Source organism: Rhinolophus hipposideros, assembly GCF_964194185.1.
Source record: "Rhinolophus hipposideros genome assembly, chromosome: 11".
Lineage (NCBI taxonomy): Eukaryota > Metazoa > Chordata > Mammalia > Chiroptera > Rhinolophidae > Rhinolophus > Rhinolophus hipposideros.
The window spans coordinates 75,984,904-75,994,214 of NC_138057.1; the positions used below are offsets into that span (position 1 = coordinate 75,984,904).

Genomic DNA, 9,311 nt, shown 5'->3' on the forward strand with positions numbered 1-9,311 from the left:
TCCAACGGTCTTTAACCACAAGGTGGGCAGTTCCAGCTGCAGTTTGCCCTTGACCCCAACCCCTGCTCTGAGCCACACCAACCCAGGTGTCCCACAGCCCCGGCAAGGGACAGTGGGGGCAGCGAGTGTCTCCCACGATGGGCCAGTGAAGCCAAATTTCATCTACTGGGCTGGTGAAGCCAAATTTCTGTTTCATGCCTTGTTTTCTTCTGGTTATGTGCTTGTCACAAAGGTATCTGCGACTGCTGGGTTGTGTAGCCTAGAGCTATATTAATAAGAAATAAATTGTAGAGGAATCAAGGTGATGATTGCAAATCTACGAGAGGTGGCTCTGGAGTCAGAATCGTGTGCAAAGCTCACCTCTATCCTAACTGGCTGTGTCTCCAGGCATGCCGCCCCCACTGCACAGGACCCTCAGATACTCCAGCCTCTTCTGCTCATGCTTTTCTCCTCCCTCACGCCCCCTTTCCTGTTCACACTCATCTCCTGTTCATGTTCCTCTCGTCTTCCTCACTCCCATCCAGACCACACACATCTCCAGCCCACACCTGGGACATGGGAACGCCACCCAGACTAATCCTGGTAATGAGTCATAGCCTCCTGGGCCAACAGTGTTGAGACCCAACGTCTCCCCATTCCCCTCCCTTCATCTCCAGCCTCCATCTTGATTTCCAGGCAGGTGCCAGGCCTGGCCATCAGGAACTAGACCTCTTTCCTGGCTCATCTGCCCGGCTGGACAGTGATATTTGACCCTGACTCAGGACTCGGAGGCATCATCCTGCCTCCAGGGGAAGCTGGCAACTCAAATGGGCCACCAAGGCTGGTATGCATTTCTGCTCCTCTTATTGCCTCTTCCAGAAGCCCGCGTCACCCCAATACACATCCCAAAGCTAGCTTGCTGGTAGTAGGATAAGAGAGGTGTGGCCGGTTGAAGAAGCCTGGAAAGGGGGCGGGGCCAGGCCTGAAGCTCAGAGGCAAACCCCGCCCCCTGGGCCCCAACAACCCAAACCCCTTGCAGGAAGGCCCGGGAAAACCTGAGGGGGGTCGCAGGCTGGGCACCCCGCAGGTCGGGTGCCCCGGGCCTGATCCACGCCCGGCCTGCCAGAGCTACCCGTCAGCCTGGGGAGGCGCCCAGACCCAGCACCCGCTTCCTCCCCGGGGCGGCGCCCGTCGGCCACAAGCCAAGCGCCGTAAAATTTAAAGAGGTGAGAGAGACACTTCGCAGAAACCTCAGCAGCGCGGGGAAATGAAATAAGGCCTCCCTTCGGGGCGCCCTTCGCCCCGCCCGCTCGCGGCCCGGGCCGGGTCACCCCAGAGGGTCCAGGTGCAGGCCCAGCGCTCAACACCCCCCTCCCCAGGGCTGGAGGAAAGAAACGCTCCCCTCCCCACGCTGCTCCCCAGCATGAGAGAGCGAGGCCAGGCACCCAGGGACCTGCACCCCAGCAACCTGCTGCGTGTCTCAGACTGGGGCCGACTCCCGCCCCTGCACGTGGCCTCTACGGGGCAGAGAGCACGTCCCCTCCTCCACGTGGACAAGCGGACCCAGACCACCCCTCCATGCTTTTCCGGGTGTCCGATGGTGCTTCTGGTTCCTGCAACCCCTCCCTCTCCGCACCGCCAGAGAGCACCCCCCAACCCCTGCGTAGCCCCCGTCTTTCCCCCCATGATGGATGGAGCCTTCAGGGAGCCAGCGCGGGCGGGCTCGGCTCAGGCGGAAATGAAGAGGATAAGATCTGCGAGCCGAGCCGCCCCTGACACGGTGATATCCGCCACGCTCGCTGTGCTCTGGGTGATGGATGGGGCGGAGCAACCCCCCCCCACACACACACACCCGCCCAGCCCCACGAGCGGTGGGCCCAAAGGTCCCCGCCCCACAGTCCCGGAACCCCGCCCCCACGACAGAGCTCTAGGGCGCGCGCACACACACACACACACACACACACACACACACACCCTACGGCGCCCCTCCCGGAAACACCGCACTGCTGCCACACACGCGGCGGACTGCCTCCCCACCCTTCGCCCCCTAACTCATCTGGTCGTGCCCATGTACATATATGGGACTGTCCCTTCCCCTAACATCTTCGCAGTAGACCCTTCTCCTAGCACTTACAAGACTGCCCTTGGCGCAAACTACAACTTACACATTTGTCCATCTGCCTGCCTCTTGCCTGTGTACATATACATACATCCAGGCAGTCTAGACCCTCTTGCCCCTAACATGGTGTACCTAGAATCTCATGGACCACTCAGGAAGGTGTGACTACTGTGAAACTCAGCCTTGGGTGGGGGGGTCTTGGCACAGGAGTAGGGCAACAGTTGCTACTTGCATTCATCATCTTGTTTGTCCACTGAACAGGTCGGGCTTGGCATGAACAGGGATAGCTGACAGCGCCAGTACTGTCCAAACAGGCTTCACTGTCAATGTTGCCATGGTTACCATCTTCCTAGCACTCTTACAGCAACATCATCGTTACTATGGTTACTGGCCCCGTATCCCCCTTCTCTGCTTTGCTACCATTTGGTTGCCATCATCATTCACTCATCCCCTCATTCTGCTCATCAGCTGGGGATACAGGGATGAGTAAGCCAGTGCCCACCTTTGGGAGTGCACAGTGGAATGGGGAAGACAGGGCAACCAATGACCTTATACATTCCTCAGAGCCCTGGAAAACAATCAGGCCTTGCCACATAAGTGGTTTGGTAGAAAGGATACTCAGGGGACAGCAGGCAGAGAAGGCAACGTAAGACGTTCAGGAAGCCATCGACAGCATCACCACCACCACGTGGTGCCCCGTGTGCTTGGAGAAGAGTACACTCTCTGGGGTGTCATGGGCAGACAGTAAGGAGAGGAGGTGGGTTGCTGCTACACTATGTAGGATCTTTAATGACCCAAGATTCCCTGTGGCACGGTTTTCATAGTCTGACAGACCTGGATTTCAATCCTGACTTTGCCACCCCCAAGCTTAGGGACTTTGAGCACATCATTTCTGCAGTGTCTGGCCCTTCAGTAAGTGCTGTGGCAGTCCTTTTTACTCATTATTTCTAACCATGCAAAAGAACTTTGGTAAATCCCCAACGATAACACTTTTTGCCTCTGGGAGGAGCTCAAGTTCCTCTTCTCCCTAACCTACCTCCTAAGGCCAAACCCGACAGGAACCAAGGTGGGTGGTTAAAGCCAAGGGTATTACTGGAGGATGAAGTCTGGGAGTGGGGCTTTCCTGAAAATAAATCCACCTGTGTGCTCCCTCTCCTTTGTCCACAGGCTGTCTACGGAAAGAAAAGAGTCAACCCCTGGGACATGACAGGTGGGTAAAGACTAGGGCTCACTCACCGGGGCCAGGGATTCAACATGGTGGGGTGAACTCAAGGCCATAGATACTGTTCTTTAACTAGAGTTTTCCATCAGAACCAAAAGGAGGGCCTTTTTGAAATGTGAATGCCTGGGAAATCCTGACTCAGCAGGTTTGGGTTTGAATCCTAAAGGAAGCTCCTAGGGGATTCTAATGCGCACCCTGGTTAATTTCCCAGATATCTTGGCTGCTTAGGCCCCTGGGACCAGCACTCAGTAGTCATCCTTGGTTCTGTCTAAGCAGCTCCCCTTTCTTCTCCAGGACACTATCTCCAAGCCAGCCTTCTGACAACACATGGCTATATGGAGAGCTGCCATGCTCTTCCATGACTCAGTTGATTGGTCCAGAAATGGAAAACTGACCCAGGATCAGCCAATCAGAATCCTTCCCTGGGATTTTTAAAAAAATTATGTCATTAAAGTTTTAAATATTAAATATTTTATATATATGGAATAGAGAGTAATATAATAAAACCCTTGGCTCATCACCCATATTGAGCAATCATTAACATTTTGTCGTATTACTTCTATCTGATTTTGCCCTCTTCTTGATCCCTTTTCATCACTTTCTTCACTACTACTTACCCATAGGTAACTATTATTAATTGGTGTGTATCCTGCCCATCCACATTTTCATACTTTTATAGTATATGTGTCCATAAAAATAGTGTTATTTGTAGATTTTTAATATTTAAATAAGTTGTCCTACACCATTATGTTTACATGGATGGACTCATTCTCAACTTGTTTTCACTCAACATTTATTTTCTGAGATCCATGTTGATACATGTAGCCCTAGTTCATTCATTTTACCTGAGGAAGAGTAGCATATTGTATGAAAACACAATCATTTCTTTATTTACTTCACTATGGGCGGTGGACATACAGACTGTTTCCTGATTTTGTTGCAATTGCATATGATCCTGCAATGAGTATCCTTGGGGAATGTCTCTGTGGAAAAGAGCAAAACGTTTCTGGTGCATATACCAAGGAGTGAAATGGCTGAGTCCTGTGCTGCATACATTGTCAAGCTGTATTTCCCAAATGATCTCCAAAGGGGTTGCACTAATTTAACCTCCCACCAGCAGCGTTCAAGAGTCCATTTCCCCACATCCTTACTAATAATTGATACTGCCAGACTTTTTGCCCATTTGATGGATGTGCTGTGCTATCTTATTGTTGATCTTTTTTTGTCCTTCCCCAATGATTAGTGAAGTTAGGCATCTTTTCATTTTTTTACGGGAAATTCCATTTTCTCCTTTTCATACTAGCTGTTCATATCCTTTTCCCATTTTTCTGCTGGTTGTTTGTCTTTATCTTATTTAATTAAAAAAGTTCCTTATGTAACCTGAATATTAATCCTTTACAGTTCTTTTACTTTGAAATATTTTCTCACACCTTATGGTTAAAAATATTCTTTTATTATTATTTAGGATATCTTCTATATATATATAGCAGTTTGGGCACAGGAATGGACAAAATAATGAAGCAGAAAGGAGAATCAAATTCAGCAGTCTTTTCCTTCATGGTTGGTGCTTCCTCTTTCTTTCTCTCTCTCCTCCCCCATGTTTACGAAGTATTTCCCTACACAAAACCATAAGATATTCTCTAATACTTTCTTCTAATTATTGTGAAGCCTTCACTTTTTTTACATTTAGCCTTCATGTCACCTAGATTTTTACATATGGCCTCCCGTATGTATTATTTTCTATTGCAGATGACCAACTGTCCCAGCACCATATTCCCCACTCCCCATTGATTTGTGAAGCTATCACTACCAATATACAGATTCTCCGTACATGTGTAAGTTAGTTTCTGGGCTAAGCTTTCTGTTCTATTGACCTGTTTATGCCTGTATCACTACCACACCGTTTTCATGGTTATATCTGTATAAGAAATCTTGATATACGTGCTTGTATGGCAGGTGTGACAGACTGGCTAACTCTTCACCATCCTGTTCCTCAAGTTCTTGGGACCACAGCCTCCCTTGCAAGTAGGTGTGGCCACCTGAGTGAGTTCTGGTGAATTAGGTGCATGGAAACAATGTGCACCACTTAGGCATTGCTTACAAAACTTCCTACACATGGTCTTGCAGGTTTGCATTCTCCTTCCCCTTCGACCAGCTTAATGCAAACATGCATGGTGACCTTGAAAGATGGAAGCCAAAAATGGAAGAAACCCAGGTCAATGAATCGCTGCTTGAACGAAAGAGGCCCACTGATCAGGAGCTTCTATTCTGGATTTTACACAAGTCAGAAATACACTTTTATCACGTCTGAGCCTTAAACATGTTGAGGTGTGTCTGTTTCAGCCGCTAGTGTCACCTTAATACAAAATGGTTAGGCAGCTCTCTGCTCCTTTGTTCTTCCTTTTCAAAATTGTCTTGGCTGTCCTTATCTTTATAGGAACCTTAAATTCAGTTTCCCAAGTTCTTTTTAAAAACTGCTGTCTTAGTTGGAATTCTATTTAAATTCTATGTTAATTTGTAGAGGCTTGCTTTCTTTACAATATTGAGTCTTTCCATTCATAAACACAATCCATTTATTTAGATATTATTTATTTGATATTATTAGCTCTCATTTGATTAGATCTTATTAGATCAATAAAATACATAATTTGTTTTATACCGATGTCTTGTGTGTCTTCTGTTAATTTTGTTGATGCTGAATGAAATCTTTTTCTTTTTCACATGGTATGTCCTAGTGGGTTGTATAGGAACCCCAATGTTTTTTGAATATTTATCTTGTATCTGGCAACCTTGCTAAATTCTCTTATTCTAGTAATGGGTGGTTTTGGATTTTCTACATAGAAAATCATATAAAAGATGCTTCCACTTATTATTCTCTCTGCCTTATTCCCTCTGGTTTACTCCTTCAACCTTCAGGTCTTTGTTGAAATATCTAATCAGTCAAGCCTTCCCTGACCTCTATATAAAACAACACACACGTGTGCACACGCACACACACACACACACACACACACAGTTGTTTATCCATCTTAGCCTACGTTATTTTTCTTTTTAGGGCTGATGTATAAATTATTGGTTTATTTTTGTCTGCCTGCTCCACTAAAATGTAAGCTCTATAAGAGAAAGAACTTTTTCTGTTTTGCTTATTTCTCACAGTGCTTTGCTCAATTGACTTTTTTTAAACGTCAAATTTACTCTTTGCTCTCTTATCACTATTCCACATATTTCTTCTTTTCTTTCTCTTTTTTTTTTGAGACTTTATTGTTTTAGAGCAGTTTTAGGTTTACAGCAAAATTGAGAGGAAGGTACAGAGATTTGCCCCTGCTCCCACACATGCATAACCTATCATATTATCAACATCACTTACCAGAATGGCTTGTTTGTTTGTTTGTTTGTTTGTCTTATTTTTGCCTAGGATGAACCTGTATTGCCACATAATAATCACCCAAAGTCCATAGTTTACCTCCTGGTGTTGTACAATCTATGGGTTTGGACAAATGTATAATGACCTATATCATTATAATATCATACAGAATATTTTCACTGCCCTAAAAAATCTCTCCCCTATCCCCACCCCTGGCAACCACAGATCTTTTTTTTTTTTTTCTTTTTTTGGTCTCCACAGTTTTATCTCTTCCAGAATGTCATATACTTGGAATCATACATAATGTAGCCTTTTCAGATTGGCTTCTTTTCCCTAGCAATACGCATTTAAGATTTCTCCATGTCTTTTCATGGTATGACAGCTCATTTCTTTTTCACATTGAATAATATGCCATTGTCTGGATGTACCAAAGTTTTTTTCATCCATTTACCTACTGAAGGACATCTTGGTTGTTTCCAGGTTTTGGCAATTATGAATAAACTTGCATTAACATCCATGCACAGGTTTTTTATGTGGACGTAAGTTTTCAACCCTTTGAGTAAATACCAAGGACTGAAATTGTTGGGTGTCATGGTAATAGTATGTTGAGTTTTGTAAGTAACCACCAAACGGTCTTCCAGAATGGCTGTACCATTTTGCATTCCCACCAGCAACGAATGAGAGTTCCTATTGCTCCACATCCTTGCTAGCATTTAATATTGTTGGTGTTCCAGATTTTGGCGATTCTAATGGGCATGTAGTGGCATCTTATTGTTTAATTTATATCTCCCTGATGACATATGATGCGGAGTATCTTTTCATACGCTGATCAGCCATCTGTATATTTTCTTTGATGAGGTGTCTATTAAGGTCTCTTACGCATTTTTAAATCAGATTGTTTGCTCTCTTATTGTTAAGTTTTAAGAGTATATTTGGATAACAGTCCTTTATCAGATGTGTCTTTTGCAAATATTTTCTCCCATTTCTGTGGCTTGTCTTCTAATTCTCTTGATACTGTCTTTTGCAGAGCAGTTTTCAGTTTTAATGAAGTCCAGCTTATCAATTATTTCTTTTATGGATGTCTTTGATGTTTCACTTTTTTTTTTTCAATACAAAATCAAAGGGATTGCTTCTAATGTTTCACCACTTATTATCTTCATTGTAGGTTTTTGGTAGGTTAAAAAAAGTGTGTGTTTAAAAAATATTCATAGCGTTCTAAGAGTTTAAATATTTTATTTTTATTTCCAATGGTTGTCTCCATTTAGTGAGATTTACTTTTAATCTATTGATGTGGTAAATTGCACCAATAGAGTTACTAATATTAAACCATCCTTGTTATCCTGGAATAAATGTGATTTAGCCTTGGTGTATATTTAGCATAGAATTTAGGATTCATTTTGCCAACATTTTACACTTGATCTTAGCCAAAAGGCCGAGAAGCGATTGCCAACATTTTAAAATAAATTTTGCATTTATGTTCCTAAGTGAGACTGGCCTATCATTTTTCTTTCTTAGAGTTTTATCCAAGTCTGGTATAAAAGTTATCTCAACCACACAAAAGGAGACGGAGATGACGGTTCATTCTTTCCATTCACAAAACAGTTTAAGACAAGAGTTACTGAGTTCTTGAAGTTTTGGTAAAACTCACCTGAAAAATATCCAGGTTCTGATGTTTTCATTGTAAATCAAATTCTTAAGTGGTTATGGGTCTATTTGAGTTTTCTTTTTTTTTCCTGAAGTTAGTAGTACTCATCATTTTTTAGATTTCTAAAAAATATGTCTATTGACAAGTTTCTAAATATATTGGCATAGAGTCATTTAAACTATTAAAATTTATTTTAAGTGTGTCTTTCCAGGACCCAGCAGCTCCAAGTCAAGTAGTTGTTTCAATCTAGTTGTGGAGGGTGCAGCTCACAGTGACCCATGTGGGGATCGAACCTGCAACCTTGTTGTTAAGAGCACCACGCTCACTGAGCTAACCTGGCATCCCAGCATAGAGTCATTTAAAGTATTCCCTTATGATCCTTTTAATCTCTATTGAGTTTGTACTTATGTCCTTTTTAAAAAATTTCTCTCCTTTTAGTTTCTTTCACCTTGCCAAAGGATGCATATTTTATTAGTCTTTTGAAAGAACTAACTTTTTATTTTATTGATAATTTCTGTTGTTTGCCTTCTAGTTCATTTTTCCACCTCTTAAGTTGAAAACTTAGTTCAATTATTTTCAATCACTTTGTTTTTTCTAATAAAGGTATGTTAAGGCTACAATTTTCTAAGTTATACGTTGGTGGCAACTGGCAAGTTTTGACACGTATAATTTTAAATGTTCAGTTATAAATATTTGTAATTTATGTTATAATCTTTAATTCGTTAGCTACTTAGAGGTCTGTATATAGTGCTTCTTGTTATTTTTTTAGTCTCCTTTTATGTACTAGAATGGGTCGATATTTATAAACATTCTACATATGCATGAAGAGAATATGCATTCTCCATTTACTACACTTAGAATTCTACTTGGATTCTTTATATTAAGCTTGTTAATTCTGTTGTCTAGTCTCCTGTATCTTCTTTACCCTTACTAGTTTTATTTTTTTCTTACTCCAGCTGAAATATGTTAAAATCTCCCAGTA

The 9,311-nt window shown here is 43.2% G+C and overlaps 1 long non-coding RNA gene across 1 annotated transcript; it reads left to right on the forward strand.

Annotated features, from left to right (window-relative positions):
• The first annotated feature begins 2,768 nt into the window (after positions 1-2,768).
• LOC308505178 lies at positions 2,769-3,713 on the forward strand. Its single transcript, XR_013994474.1, has 3 exons — positions 2,769-2,855; positions 3,266-3,308; positions 3,615-3,713. It is a non-coding gene; the product is annotated as an uncharacterized lncRNA (long non-coding RNA).
• Positions 3,714-9,311: the final 5,598 nt, after the last annotated feature.